General features: G+C 34.3%; 1 protein-coding gene across 1 annotated transcript in view; it reads left to right on the top strand.

The window, feature by feature from the left end:
- Positions 1-17220, top strand: part of LOC140160982 (zeta-sarcoglycan-like) — a 91811-nt gene continuing 74591 nt past the window's right edge. Inside the window, exon 1 of the mRNA XM_072184339.1 lies at positions 1-425. The gene's annotated coding sequence lies outside the window, so the exon portion shown is untranslated. The remainder of the gene's footprint in view (positions 426-17220) is intronic.

Here is a 17220-nt window from a genome sequence, read left to right on the forward strand (position 1 = left end):
CGCCAGTCCGTACATGTATCCATATCTTTGATACCAGTGAAACATAAACATCTGTGATTTGCTACCTAACTACCTTATTGGTGATATTTATAGACTTGGAGAATTACTTTGGTGGAATTATTTTAACCGTGTTACATTACTGAAATCCGATCCAGTGAGTTTTTCCCCTCACTGCAAACATACCGGCAACATAATTATCTACTTTCTCTCTTCTTGCATGCTTTGCTTGTGTACGTGTGAGATTGATAAGCTTATCTGATGTGCAAAATGAGCAATGAATAAGTAGAGAGTGGAACATTCTATGCAGTTGTATGGCTAATAGATAAAACATCACTACTGCACAACATTAGTGACAAAGCCTGGGCCAACAAAGTCAGGAAATTGATTGTCGTTCGAGAAGTGAAGAAGAGCATTCACAATTATAGGTAAGCTTAACGCGGCTGTGTACTCTAGTCTAGCCATTGTTTCTTTCTCAAAATTGAGTTTTTATGATGTGTTTGTACCTTGTTATGTTTTTTATAAATACAAGGAATGAAAATCCAGATTTGTAAACTCCAACTGCAATATTTTAAGGATTTTATTTCACTATTCCACTCGTGTTTGAAATTGAAAAGGAAAGAAAATCTTTGTTGTACCAGTAAGTAGGTAACCTAGGCAAACCTTAGTTAACACATTTACTAGTCAGCGAATTCGCCGAGACCGGGGCCCCAACACAATGCATATTTACATAGAAATTTGAATTTTTTTCGAGAATAGGTGGGTGAAGGAAACCTACATAAATATGTTTTCTATACTTCACTTGACCCAAATATATGATTTTTTATGGTGATAATCAAGTCGCACATGGAATTTTAGAGGGATTTTGATAGCAGTTCCATTAAAAAAAGCTGCCATCGCCATGAGACTAAGATCTAGAAACACCCCCGAAATGCCGTTTTGGGGAATTTTGCTAGCTGAATCTTTTTGATGAAAGTCAATCTTTGACAAGCTGTAACTTTGCTACGGAAAGTGCTATGAAAAAAAGGTTTTCAGTTTTGGCTTAGTTTACTCAAGGGCTTTAATTTGATATATAAAACGATGCAATTTGATGGCAAATTTGAATTCACCTAGGATACCTACAGTAAGGTACACGCGCACAACAACTCATCGCGTTGCGTATCGCGCAATTTGTTAACGCACAAATACGCGACGCTTATCTGCATGCGCGTCGCATCTTATGGAAACACCACGGAAGCACTGATTTCACAAAAACCTAGTGGTCAAATGGCTCCGTTTTAGCTGATAAAATGTGGGTTTTTTCAAGTTAAATATCAAGTTATGAATGGATTTCGCTCAAACTTCTCAAGGGGCTGTGGATTTACCCGATGTTCACGTAATATAAGTTACAAAAACGAAAACTGTCGCATTCTCCTGTGAGATTCGATGAAAGTGCAAAATGTGACCACTTTAAACTTCAACGCCATTATTTCAATGTTCATTTTCTCGGTAAAATGACGATTTAGGTACACGATAACTCAATAAATACAGCATCTATAGGTAAGCAAATATGATCATCGTAAAAAGCATGATCGACTCAAGAAACGGTTTTCTCATTTTTTTATATTTTGGTCTATTTCCGATTTTGGGCATCATTTTGTGCAAATAGGCGTTTTGAATTTTAAAAAGTTCATTTTGATGCCTTATATGGTCAATATCTCAAAAAATAAGGCCAATATCAAAAAATAAAAAACTGTCTTTTGAATGGAGCCTCACGATTGAGCTAAAAACAAAATAAAATATTTTGGAAAGAGTGTTTTTTTGTTATGGTGTACCTAACAAATATTGCCAACAAACTCTCTTTTTGTGATTTTCTGCAAAATTATTGTTTTTACCCCAAATCTGTATTTATATTAAGATTTATTGATGTCTTGCCTTCATAAAAATGTATACTTTTATATGTTTTGCGTGAATAATTACAAAGTTATTGCACTTTTACTACATGCATGTCTGAGAGTACACAGCCACCTTAAGTTCTAATCTAAAAAAGCTTATGTTATTGTACATGTTGTACCAAAATCCAAATTTCCTAATTCTACAGATTTATGATATGTGGGTTGAGCTTATAGTCACTCCTGATTGCAACAATCACACTGATTTGGCTGATCAAAAATCATTGGTCGATGATCACCATGCACCAGTGCGTACCTGGTCCTGGACCTCTGCAGAATTATGAAATTAATAATATTTAACATGAAATACATTTTGTAGCGCTCTTAGACTTATTCTGACTGTATGCATTGGATGTTATGTGTATCAACAAAAGTTCACATTCTAAGATAGCCCAATCGCAACCAGAGTAAAGACTCCAAGTTCCAACAAATTCAAGAAAGAAGCAACCAACCTCCAAACAGTAAAGTAACTCATATATAAAAGCAGTCCGCAACTCCGCATGTATGCCATGTGCACTACCATTTTCACAGGCAAGGTTGGGCAGTATCGCTATAAAACTACAGATACAGATACTTTCGGGACATCGCTAGCCATGACCAGTAATGTCGCTGTAGATCGTACATTGTAGAATTTAATTTACTAGTGCAATTGCTAAAGTTCTGCATACTGCACATATATGCTGGTAATGCCGGTGTTTGATCACTACACTAGAATCAATAGCAATTTTTCTGTCACTTGCTGCGACTGCTACATGTATTATGATATGGTCATTCATAATATTTCAATCATAGCCTGACTCGCATTTATTCCTCATTCAAATTGGCAGAATTACATTTACTTGAGAACTCTAGCTTCGAATTTCCACACGATAGTTACGCAGAGTACAAGTATGTATGTTGCTGTCGTTTTTCGGACAGCTTTGCCATTTTTTCCAACGGATGTTATTTAAAATTAGGATGAAAGTTATTTCAATGAGTTAACTGTATAACTTGAGTAAAATTTGCCTATTTTGAACAGTCTAAAATTTTGTTGAAGTTGAATTTTAGCAACATTTTGTATGCGATCGCCCATCGCCATCGTGATCGGCTGTGTTTACTTCTGAGCTTCCATTACTTTCCGCGGTGTCATGCTTCAGCAAATCCGACTAGATTTTGAATGCAAAGGTTTCCAGCCTTTAATATGAATCTATCGGTGAGCAAATTCGTGTACTATAGACTCACCTAATCACCTAATGGGTAATTTCGTGCTCGGGTACCCTATTGAATTTTCTAAAATTACTTGTTATGCCAATTAAAATAAATAACATGTATTGTCGGACTTATCCAAATTTGGTGAGGAGGGTTGTTTTAATAGTCTAAGTAAAATTACAAATCTAACTTTGTAAAAAAACCTTTTTCTTTAGTACTACTATAGTAGCAGTATATCCCCAGTTTCCATCCTTGAATAACAAGGTGAGTAGGCCTATAGGGTTTCAAATATGACAAAATGCTATTAGAAATAATAGATAATTTGTGTGAGATGATACGGATAATCTCAGCCTCAAATGAATGATAAACAAACATTTAAAAATAAATTTCTCACTCAAATGATGACTTTATTGGCAATATCAAAACACCTTCTTTTTGTCAAAAACAGCACATATTTGAAAACAAAACTAAAATAAACTAAAAAATGTCCATGCTCTCAAACAGGTGTTTTATGAACTGCAAATTTGTGTTCTACTGCTGTTCCAAACGGCAACACTCGGCATACTTTAATTACAGAGAAAATGTTAAATACCGCTATATCACATTTCTGCGGTAGTGATTTTAACTTCTCTTTTAAGTTCATCTTCTCTTCTCTCCTTTTTCGTTCCTTCTTTGTCTTCAGATAGCAAAAAACCATGGGCAGTGGGGTTATAGTTTGTTCGGCTTATTATAATTGGCGAAAATTATTCGGTTTTTGTTACTCCACGCGTCAATAAAGTCCCAACTTGTGTAAATTCACACATATATCATTTTCACAGTAAAGGGTGTAACTTTTGATTTTTAGGGTCAAAATTTCAAACCACTTAAATATGTTTCTGTTTACTGAAATCATGCATAGAAGTAACTTAAATTCCAGTAAAATAATGTTTCGAGGCTTAAACCTTTTGATTTCTAATAAAAAATTTGACATTTCCATAACATTTTGGTTAAAACCTAAGAAAAAATGTATTTTACATAACCTCAGAAAATTATGACATGAAAGCTGGAATACATGTGAAATCCCATTCCAAAGTAAGTCAACAGATATAAGTTAAATTTTATACCATGTTTTGCTATGTTTGTAATTGCAGTTTTGAAAATTTTTAACATCAAGTGTCATTTACAATGGAAATTTCCAAACCTTAAACATATTTTTTAAGTTTTAATTGGGTTCCTAAAATAATTTGAATGTCTAACTTCATGTACAAATACTACTTGATGAAAGGAACCTCCCAGCCAAGTTTCACAGAAATTGGAGTTATTTTTTAGAATTGGCAATTCAAGCGATTTGTGGTTCGGAGGCTTCAGTTTTAAACAACACAGGTGATCATAAAAGTAAAATATTTGGCTAACTACTACAAGTTGACATAAAAAAATAGGTAAAAAATATCACAATTACCAATTTTCATGCTTTGCTTCTAAGTATTGAATTTCAGTTGTGACAAAAATTAAATTATCACAGCAAGTCATTTTTTTTTGTTTCGAGGCTTCATGTTAACAATTGTTAAACATTGCAGAAGTAGTTTTTTTGAAAACAACAGTGTTGGGATCATCTACATGTAAGCTGTTATTTTCTTGTGTGTATTGAATCAATGATTCTATGCGGCAGATATTGTAGATTTATCACATGTTAATTTTTTCACCCATTTGTTAAGTATGGTGTTTTTTGCATGTGAAGCCTCCGAAACAGGCTTTTATGGGTATCAGTATATTTTTCAAACATTAACCATAATGTCAAATTTTTATTTATGACATTCTGCACATATCAAGTAATAATTACAATGCAGATATCAGTATAAAACACACTAATTTAGATATGCATAGATGATAATTAATCTTATTGTTGTTTTGGAGGCTTCATTTGTTTCGGAGGCTTCAATTGTTAACGGAAAGTTTGTATTGGGTCCCATTTTCAAACGGTGATATATATCTCCACGATTTAAAAACATGTGACTTGAGGATCTACTTTGCTACATTTTGATAAATAGATTGGATGAGCTCTTTTATTTATAATTGCACAAGCTTGCTGAACAGTTTGTTTCGGAGGCTTCAAAAAAGTTAACGGAAAAACGGCTCTTTGAAGTCAAGAAAAATTATCCATGAACTAACTGAAGAAAACACAGGGTATTACAAAAATGTGACTGTTTTTCATAGCTTTTCAAAATGGCAATATTAAGTACATTTAAGCCTGCTAAAACTGAATGCAGTAACTCCCAAAGCTGATTATGCTACCCAAGGTAGCTGCTAACTAGATGACTTATGTGGCCAAAAATCATGGAATTCTGTGGCTTGATTAGAACACTACAGATTAAAATGTTAAAAATCCAAAGTTACACCCTTTACCGTGAAAATGACATATGTAAGCACGCACCAGCCACACTTCACAGAAAACGCAGCTAGCGTAACGCAAGTCCCAGGTTCAAATCCTGGATGGTCAGTGAATTGTCTCGAGACATCAGGAAAACACAACACCAAAGCAATGATTAGACTCCGCATTGCCCTCCCGATCATGAGGACCATTTATTAAGCTATTTATGACCATTCAACAATTTTATATTCATATACATAAATATAATTGAGATAAATAATGATAAATAATGATAGATTTCATAATATAATAATAATATAATAATCATAGCACTTTCATAGCAGTTAAGACATAATATAAATAGTTATTTATCTTCCAATAAATATTATTAATAACACAATACAAGAATTATTGGAAAATGTGTACAACAAGCCAACCATATAGGCTGGACATGCAAGAATTGACTTCTGTATCACATTTAACCAAATTTCATCTTAAGCAAATACAGATACCTCTTTGGATCAAACAGAGGATTGAATTGGAAAACAATATTTATAACGCAATTATTAAATAAACAGAAATCTCCAAAAGAAGAAACAATGCCAACTCTATCAATGAATTAAATCTTTAAATCCCTATATAAGCTGGTAATTATTGAAAAGTCAGCCAAAATTTACTATAAAAAAAAAATATTAATAAATGAAATAATCCACTGACAAAAACAATCAAGCCAAAAGATACTTCAAATAAGCATAAATTACTCTACATAAAGCGTAGTAGAAAGTGGAGACAATCTACAGACAAGTTTCATCAGGTATTGACGAGACTCCATACAAAGCGTAGTAGAAAGTGGAGACAATCTACAGACAAGTTTCATCAGGTATTGACGAGACTCCATACAAAGCGCAGTAGAAAGTGGAGACAATCTACAGATTTAGATTCTTCAGGATTTGAAGAAAATCCATAAAAAGCATACATTTCCCTTTAAAAGCGTAGTAGAAAGTGGAGACAATCTACAGACAAGTTTCATCAGGTATTGACGAGACTCCATACAAAGCGTAGTAGAAAGTGGAGACAATCTACAGACGAGTCTCATCAGGTATTGACGAGACTCCATACAAAGCGTAGTAGAAAGTGGAGACAATCTACAGACAAGTTTCATCAGGTATTGACGAGACTCCATACAAAGCGAAGTAGAAAGTGGAGACAATCTACAGACGAGTCTCATCAGGTATTGACGAGATTCCATACAAAGCGCAGTAGAAAGTGGAGACAATCTACAGACGAGATTCTTCAGGATTTGAAGAAAATCCATAAAAGCATACATTTCCCATTAAAAGCGTAGTAGAAAGTGGAGACAATCTACAGACAAGTTTCATCAGGTATTGACGAGACTCCATACAAAGCGTAGTAGAAAGTGGAGACAATCTACAGACGAGTCTCATCAGGTATTGACGAGACTCCATACAAAGCGTAGTAGAAAGTGGAGACAATCTACAGGCGAGTCTCATCAGGTATTGACGAGACTCCATACAAAGCGTAGTAGAAAGTGGAGACAATCTACAGACAAGTTTCATCAGGTATTGACGAGACTCCATACAAAGCGTAGTAGAAAGTGGAGACAATCTACAGACAAGTTTCATCAGGTATTGACGAGACTCCATACAAAGCGTAGTAGAAAGTGGAGACAATCTACAGACGAGTCTCATCAGGTATTGACGAGACTCCATACAAAGCGTAGTAGAAAGTGGAGACAATCTACAGACAAGTTTCATCAGGTATTGACGAGACTCCATACAAAGCGTAGTAGAAAGTGGAGACAATCTACAGACGAGATTCTTCAGGATTTGAAGAACTCCATACAAAGCATTTATAAAGCCATCACAAAGCTTAGTAGAAAGTGGAGACAATCTACTGAAGAGATTCTTCAGGATTTGAAGAAAACTCCAGACAAAGCGGAGAGTAGCATAATTTGACATACTTTTATTGAAGCATCTTGGACAAATGAGATAACTGAATTACCCTTCCAGCTACTGGGAGGGTGGGTGGGATTTTTTGTTCCAGCATGATCGGAGGAGCAAATGCAAGTGGCTTACTAAGAAAGGTGTGAACACAACAAAAGAAATGGAATTAAAGCAGAGACCTGATTGGCTGCACCCCACTAAAGTGCCATCAGAATGGCCAAGAATCTGGGATTGTTGCTATAACAACACAACAACTCCTACATCATTCCAATACCATGACCCAAATCAATAGCATAAACTTTCAAGAGGACTTGATATGGCTCAAGTGGAACTGATAGGATAATTGTCCAGACTTGGCTGCACATGAATGCCCAAGTTTCCCTGATGCTGAGACAATCTGGTTTTTAAAAGATTTTCAACTTTGAAAAACGTCATTGTCTCGAGACATCAGGAAAACACAACACCAAAGCAATGATTAGACTCCGCATTGCCCTCCCGATCATGAGGACCATTTATTAAGCTATTTATGACCATTCAACAATTTTATATTCATATACATAAATATAATTGAGATAAATAATGATAAATAATGATAGATTTCATAATATAATAATAATATAATAATCATAGCACTTTCATAGCAGTTAAGACATAATATAAATAGTTATTTATCTTCCAATAAATATTATTAATAACACAATACAAGAATTATTGGAAAAATGTGTACAACAAGCCAACCATATAGGCTGGACATGTAAGAATTGACTTCTGTATCACATTTAACCAAATTTCATCTTAAGCAAATACAGATACCTCTTTGGATCAAACAGAGGATTGAATTGGAAAACAATATTTATAACGCAATTATTAAATAAACAGAAATCTCCAAAAGAAGAAACAATGCCATACAAGTTTCTCAATGGAGAAACTTGCATAATTCCCCTCCCCCCCCCCAAAAAGCAAATTAGCAAAGGTGGAAAACAAAAGATCGGGATGCACCAAAATGCATCAAAAAACCCTGAACCAATTCAATCCCTCTGATGACAACGGAAGGCTATCAACTCTTAATTTACTGTTAGTGTCCACCAATAATTGTAGTGAACAATCACCTAGGCATTGGGGTAGGCCCCAAGACCAGACAAATATTGGTTTACTCATTCTGCGGTTTTCTTAACAAAGATCTATTGAACACCAGTGCGAAACAATATAATAGATATAGACCAAAGTATGAACAATGGTGTATTTAAAATAAAATAATTAAGACATGCATGTAAGCTATTGGCAAACATGAATATATAGATTTATTAACGATTGTTATCTCAAAAAGCCAGGCAAAACAAGAAAACACAGACAATTCACTGGTGCACCCTAATAATATAGACACAAAGATTATTGAATCATGGATGCTTATCATCAAACTATGTTCTGAAACAAATAATCGGGAGCCCATGCATAGCATAAAGGCATATACATGTATCGGTTTAACATTACTTGTTCTTTAAATATTTTACCTCTATCAATATGTCTATTATACACAAAATATGTATAAAATTAGAACGCAATGTTGTTTTTACAATACAATCACGCATGTTTCAAGCGTGTATAGCACAACTTATCAAATACAATGTACATGTATATTTTTAAAGATAGATCAACAATTCCATATATAATCAAGTGTAATGTACTATCTAAGTAACATACATTATTTTTAAATGAACAATGCACAATTCGACAAAATTATTTTATTGGAATTTCTTCAACCGACCTTGAAATATATAAACAAGGGAATTCCATTTGTAAATTCATGCTTAATTGTGCTAGTGTGCGATGCGTAATTCTTCTTTCCCCTGTAACTTGAAATATATGTTTATTATTTTGGTCTTTATCTGACTTGAGAATAAAACCTGAAATGGGTGCTCATTGTAAGATTTTGAAACCGGAATTTGTAAAATGCCTATCTGACCAAACTCTAACCTTCAAGTAACACAGAACTCTAAGAGTTCCAATTTCAGGACACATTTAATGATAAGATCATGAATAGTGTCCATATGTACCTTATACTACTAGTTGAAACAGATATCACAAGGCAACATACTAACCCAGAAATTATTTATCTTTTCTGCTTATTTAAATTTTGAACAAAATAAAGTTGCCACCGCTAATAATGTCAAAATAATCTAAGTGCATTGCACTGTATAGGCTTGCTCACCCACAATAATCAACAATTATTCTTGTTGAAGCAATTTAAGGGTAGATGCGGTATTGTCGGTCCAAGCAGCCAAATCTTGAATCTTGATTAATCAATATCTTATTTAAAAATAACACTTTGTTTTGTAAAATAACACTTTGTTGTTTTGCAAAAGTTCCTTCTATAAAACTTTGAAAACTTGCTTGAGAAGTTATGAACATTTACAAAAGTGTTGCCGTTTAAATCCTCTTTACAACACAAGGACAACAGGGCCTACAAAAGTATAACCGTGACATTTGACTTCTACACACTCGCTATCAATATGTTATTGAAAAATAATGCGTTGTTGTTTTGCAAAAGTTCATTCTACAATCAAATACTCTGTAACTTGCTTGATGAGTTATGTACATTTTACAAAAGTGTTGTTGTTTCAGCCCTCTTTACAACATAACTCAAGAACATTACATGACCTACAAAAGTATCTGTGACATTTACATTGTAACTTATTCACACTCGCTATGAAATGATCAATACAATACAATACAATACAATACAATACAATACAAGGTGCTGTGAATTACTGAATTACACAGTTTAAAATAGTTGCTAACTTAACCAGCCCCTTTTATACCCAGTAGTACAGCAAAATTGTAGAAATTGAATTATTTAATATCTACTAATAATATTTTCAGGAACTGAAAAAATATCTGTACTACAAATTAATCAAGCATTTGCTTGAAGTTTCTTTGGTCAAGTGGCCTGGGTTCATTGTCAATGTCACTTAAGTAGAAATTGCCCTTTGCTTGTGAGAAAAAGTCTACATTAAGCATATGAAAAGTTTCAGAACTAAATAAATGTTCTATATTTTAAACAGATCAATGTAAACAATAGAGAATATTCAATGAATAATTACCTCTCCTTTAACTTGATAGTTGATACCAATTGCAATCTTATATTCTCCTTTCTTATTTTCATTCACCTTACACATTGTGCCTTCTTGTAGTAAAAGAAAATATAAAATAATACAATGAAGTTTGAATTACTTGAACCACAACATAAAACAAATATTGAATTACCAAGAGGTTATTAAATATGTTCCATATAATGTAAGGACCAATCCATCCATAACAATACTTAATGTATATAATTTTATTATAGGTCTATTGATGTTTTAACCTATCTTACATGATATGTGTGCTTATAGTTGTCTTCTAAGAGCAACCTGGCACTCTAATCTAGACTTTATAAATTTCTTCTTTTTTGTTGCATAAATGACGGAAGATTTATTAATAGTAATATCAAATAGAGCCTACATATTTCATCTTCACATACTTAAGACAATTCTATTTAAGTTGAAACAAAGTGAGACATAAGACATATTTTTACGTCATTAATTAATACCGTCATTATGAAGTCAATTTCCAACTTGTAAATAATGAAAATTGTCTCTTGCATTAATATTGACCTAGTCTTTTGAGCAGATTTGCAATTCTTACCACATATTAGGATCTGTAAAAAGAGCTATCTTTACATGTACCTATAGAAGGCAGGTTAACTTTCAAACTTAATAAGGATGTCATATCAGGTCAATAAATTTTTGATGCATAAACAAAATACCTTATAATTAAAATAGCACATTCCTTGTTGATATTTCATAGAAGCCAATAGCTCATCGGAAGCAAACCTATGCAGTATAAGATATCTTGTATATCATTTAGATACAATGCACATTGTCTATTTATTTAGAAAATGTGTGCCGATGAACATTAAGATTTGTCTTTTTGCCTTATAAAAGAACAATTTATTTGCACATAACCACACAGTTACCATTTTCTATTAATTACTGAATGTTTTACACCCAGACATACATACATGTACATAACCAGATTTAGCTGCTTTAAATATAATGTAAAGTCAAATTTCAGAGTCTTAGGAATTATGAGTCTAGTTGAGTCACTGGATTAACGTTATTTGAGACTGACCGTATTTGCAGAAGAATAATGACTGATATTGATGCCAAGGTAGAACAAGAAATTAGCGAGGTTTTGTAGAAAGAAAACCTTGGTATCCGATTAAAATTGTTCATCTAGAGTGAAGTCTTGTTCTTCTTGATTGTGGAAATAATGAGAATCTAAGTCTGCTTGATTCATTGTATCAAATGTTCTACCAGTCTTGCAAATTTATTGTTCTCAGTCTTCTTCTTTTCTTCTTATCTTTTGTGGCGCATTATATGTAGATGATGCACAGCTGCCATGACTGAAGAATGCAAGAAATCAGCTTGCACAACTTGCGAGTATTCACGTAGCCAACCAAACTCTAGTTCGGATAACTCAGACCCGCAACAAAATATTTGCTTACTGATATGATCGTGTCCTGGGTCTTAACTAGTTTTCTAAATGTTGATGGCAAACTGGACAAAAGAAGCACATGGAAACTCTTCACAGCCTTTTAATCGCCTATTTATGCGTTGAGAGTCCTTCTATTGTTTGGATAACCTGAACAGCTTAGACAGGTCTTTTGTCTTTTGAAGCAAACCTCACTGCAATTGATGTGCAAGATCAGCGGGGGGCATCATTACTCCTGAAATATAACCACAAAGAAACAAACAGCAAAAAGAAACTACATGTGCCTTCCCCGTTGTTTGAAACCTTTGCGCCTGATTATATCACATGATTGGTAAGCCTGATGTTCCAACATTCGCAACTCCTAGAATTTATCTAGTAATAGACACTTGAAGATTAAGGTATACTACCATGATTATTATTCTTAACTAAAAGGCTTATATTATTAATATAAATTTGTATCTCCAGTAATAGAACCAGCCTGCATACTACAGGTTGACCTTTTCGAGCACCATGCAATCCATGTAAATCATTCCCAATAATTTGCATATGTGATCTAATAATTTTTTGGTCCAGCATGATCGGAGGAGCAAATGCAAGTGGCTTACTAAGAAAGGTGTGAACACAACAAAAGAAATGGAATTAAAGCAGAGACCTGATTGGCTGCACCCCACTAAAGTGCCATCAGAATGGCCAAGAATCTGGGATTGTTGCTATAACAACACAACAACTCCTACATCATTCCAATACCATGACCCAAATCAATAGCATAAACTTTCAAGAGGACTTGATATGGCTCAAGTGGAACTGATAGGATAATTGTCCAGACTTGGCTGCACATGAATGCCCAAGTTTCCCTGATGCTGAGACAATCTGGTTTTTAAAAGATTTTCAACTTTGAAAAACGTCATTATTTTCACTGGCTGTCATTTATGTATGTGGAGACTTACAATGTATAATGTTAAAAACATAATGTATAATGTTAACAATCATGTAGGCCATATTATTAGGCCAAGAAAACACTTTGAAGAATGTCTCTCATGTACAAAAGTATAGGAAAGTGAATATTTAAAACCACTTTTTTAGGATGAAGGAAGCATTTTTTCAAAAAAGTCCAAAACAGGTTTTTATGTCAAAAATGGTCTCTTTTGGGGTGCTAAATCTGCTCAAATGTTTGTCGTCCTGAAATTTTAACCAAAAGCACACTGACCATCAAGGCCCAGGATGGGGTGCCAGTTGGTGGGGGTGGGGGAGGCAGTGGATGCAGATTTCACATCACCAAATAATGTCTCTTGTGGGATTCCGTCCTGATCTGCGGTGTTTTTACATTTCGGTAAAAGTTAACCAACTATAAATCAATATTAAAAACCAAAAAATTGTGCAGATTTTGGGAAAAATTTGTGCCAGGTACTAAATGTAGGCTTGAATCTAAGCATCTACCAAGATTGGAAAAGATTCTGGGCTTTTATTCAGATTTTTCATGTATTTCTTAAACCGGCTGCTTCTAGGTAAAATCACAAGTGCTTCTATTTTGAAAATTGGGTGAAAAAAGTGTATTGCATTCGTGGTCCGGTAGCTCGAAAATTCAATGGTCACCAATATATTTAATTTAGTTTGTTTACTTGCTTGTATGTTTGTCAGTCAGGAAAACATCACTTTGAAAAATTGAGTCGCTTCAGTAAGGTAGGTAGAGCCATTTGAATAGAGGCCATTTTGTACACAAAGTATAGGGAAATTTATTACTATTGTGCACCCTCAAGCGAGAGTACGTGTGTGAGCCTATACGGAAGACGTTTTCATTCAGCAAGTTAGACCTGTGCCAAACAAGTTTTGATTAGCATTTGCATATTGACTGATGAGGTGTTTTTGATTGTAATTCATATAATTTATAGCTAAAATTGCAGAAAAAAACAACATTTAGGCCTACTAGGCTATCAGTGCTAAGGTGAGTTATGGCCCAAAATTGGAGACTTGGAGAAATATCAGTATAGAGGCACTGTTAGGTCAATGCATGAACAGGTAAGCTTACCTTTGTGGGGTGTGTGTGTGTAGGGTAGGCTAAGCTTAATTATGACAGGCAGCCAAATTGGAGATGGAGAAAACATCGGTATGGTGGCACTGTTATGTAACTGCCTGGATTGGGGGGGTGGCTAGGCTAAGCTTATGATTTCACCAACATGATCAAAGACCCATGTAATTCAACACTTGTATAATTCATGCATTTGCCTTTGTGGTCATGTTTTCCCTGCTGCTTCTGTCATATCTGTGTGTCTGTCTTGCTGTCTGTCATAAGTTTAGCCTGCCTACCCCCCCTTCTACACACACATAAGGTAAGTTTACCTGATCCAAGGCCCGTGTCATGAGCTCCAGCAGCCTTTATGTTTGTTTGTTTGCGTGCATTACCAAATTAACTTCATGTCTCAGACATTATAGGCCTACAGATTGGGATCAACATTGTCAAAATAAATTGATTTTAATTTGTTCCATTACATGTGCTATCTACAGTAGATAGCACATTTTTTGAATTTGGCGCCAAGTTGAATTTGGCCCCAAAAATGTCAACTTGTGATCGGTCACTCAAAGTGAAGTTATATAATGTTAATTAGTATTAAAACTCTTAGGAAATTATAAAATCAAACATCTTGAGGTCCGTGAAGATTTCACATCACCAAATAATGTCTCTTGTGGGATTCCGTCCTGATCTGCGGTGTTTTTACATTTCGGTAAAAGTTAACCAACTATAAATCAATATTAAAAACCAAAAAATTGTGCAGATTTTGGGAAAAATTTGTGCCAGGTACTAAATGTAGGCTTGAATCTAAGCATCTACCAAGATTGGAAAAGATTCTGGGCTTTTATTCAGATTTTTCATGTATTTCTTAAACCGGCTGCTTCTAGGTAAAATCACAAGTGCTTCTATTTTGAAAATTGGGTGAAAAAAGTGGATAGCATTCGTGGACCGGTAGCTCGAAAATTCAATGGTCACCAATATATTTAATTTAGTTTGTTTACTTGCTTGTATGTTTGTCAGTCAGGAAACATCACTTTGAAAAATTGAGTCGCTTCGTAAGGTAGGTAGAGCCATTTGAATAGAGGCCATTTTGTACACAAAGTATAGGGAAATTTATTACTATTGTGCACCCTGCAAGCACAAATGGTTAATTATTGTTTTATTTTTCTGCTTCACATATATCAACGTAAGCCATATTGGTCATGTAATAAAGCCAAAAAACATTTTTTAAGAGTGTCTCTTGTGCATAAAAGTATAGGAAACTCGAAACTTTAAAGCATGTTTTCTGGAAGAAGGAAGCACTTTTTATTAAAAGTGTAGAACACGCCAGAAGCTTTGAAATGTTCTTTTTACCCTCTGACTTTGGCTTCGGGGGGCTTCGTCCCCTCAACCCCCACCAGGGCTTCGCCCCTGGACCCCCGGCCATGTCGTGAGCGCTTACGCTCACTCTGCTTCATAAGTGTCCCTATTTCTAGTTTTCAAAAGTTGGCAGGTATGCACTGGGCTGCTGCGACTAGACCACTGGGTATTTTTCTACTTTTTACACACACCTATCTCTGGGTCGTTCCGTTCAAGCGAATTCATCTGTGAGGTCAATTTGGGCCAAAATGCTCATTTTGGAGAAAATCCCCCAAAGCGGGTTTTTAGGCCCAAATTTGTTCGTGAAACGTAACAAAAAAATTGTTTGGCCCCAAAATTTTTTTAATTAATTTTTTAAAAACTAGATAAAAATATCTAGGGACCGTTTTTTCATTTTTTTGAATTTTGACCAACTTCACCAAAAATATTTGAAATTTGGGTAAAATCAGGCTTTTTATGAATTTTTGAAAATTTTGCATTTTTTACCATTTTTGGTGCAAATTTCTCAAAGTTGGTCAAAATTCAAAAAATGAAAAAACAGTCCTTAGATATTTTTATCTAGTTTTTAAAAATTAATAAAAACATTTTTTTGGCCAAACAATTTTTTTGTTTAATACGTTGCACGAAAAAATTTTGGCCAAAAATCCTGTTCTTTGGGATTTTCTCCAAAATGAGCATTTTGGCCCAAATTGGACCTCACAGATGAATTCAACAAAGTCATTTCCAGTCTAAAATGTATACTTTTATATTCTTTAGACTAATAATTTAGCAGTTATGAAGCCTGAAAGTTTCCATAATTCCAGGGTTAAGACCACCCTTAAGGGGTCATAAAGGGGTCAAATGTCAAGTTGTCAGAAATGCTCCAATTGAGCTTATAAGAGAGCGCACCACCAATGATTGCGCCATTGGATAACACAGGAAAATACGCACGTTTGGATGCCGTTTTGTCAAAAAAAAAACGTAATATAGATCAAAAGTTTGGTATCAAATTAAAGCTTATCACGTGTAGAATATTATTCTTTTAACAGAATATATTGGTGACCATCTACTTTTTTTTGCTATTTGGCCGCAAAGAAAAAACGTGCAAATTTAACCCTAAAAAATCACTCAATTTTTGAAACCGGACGTTGTTCAAATTCGCGCAAAACTTCACCTCTGAAATAAAATATTGGGATTTTTCTCCGATTCTTTCATGCAGACACTTGTCGGAAGCAAATGAGCTGAAAACGAGCGAATTTTGACAATATCTATAGAAAATAAAGCCGCAACAAGCTGAAATAAGCGGTGGACTATTTTAACCGAATTTCACTGGTACATAGATCGTGGAGTGCTTTGGTGGTGCGCCCTCTTATAAACGTCATTAGTTATCAAAATCCATTTTTTACATTTTGAAGTAAACTAGAGACAGTTTCTAGTCATTTCCCAAGATTTCATCCCTCTGCGACATTCCGTTCGGAAGAAATGATGCTCTAAAATCAGCTCCGAATCACCAAAAGACCCAAATTTCAACGTGTTTATCAACATGCAGAAGTTTGCAGAGGTTGGACACAAAATTGAATGTTTTATGCAAAAAGATAGTCTTTAATTTTAATTTTTTTTAATTTTAAAAAGTACTTTATGTGTGTAAAAATATTTTGAATACCTTAAACATAGGCCTATTTACAAAATTGAGTCAAATTACCCCCCTCTCGTTCTCTATCTTCAAACTAGGCCTACTTTTATTTTGGCATTTTAAGCAAAAATACAAGTTTTATACGTTATTCTGATTTGGTATAAATCTATAGCAAAAGCGCTCATATAAGTAGATTTTGATGCTTTTCTTAACGTCAGAGACTTGTATTTTTGTTTAAATAAAAAAATTTTATTGCTAAAACTAATCACAAACGTTATTTC

The sequence above is a fragment of the Amphiura filiformis genome, chromosome 9 (genome assembly GCF_039555335.1).
Source record: "Amphiura filiformis chromosome 9, Afil_fr2py, whole genome shotgun sequence".
Lineage (NCBI taxonomy): Eukaryota > Metazoa > Echinodermata > Ophiuroidea > Amphilepidida > Amphiuridae > Amphiura > Amphiura filiformis.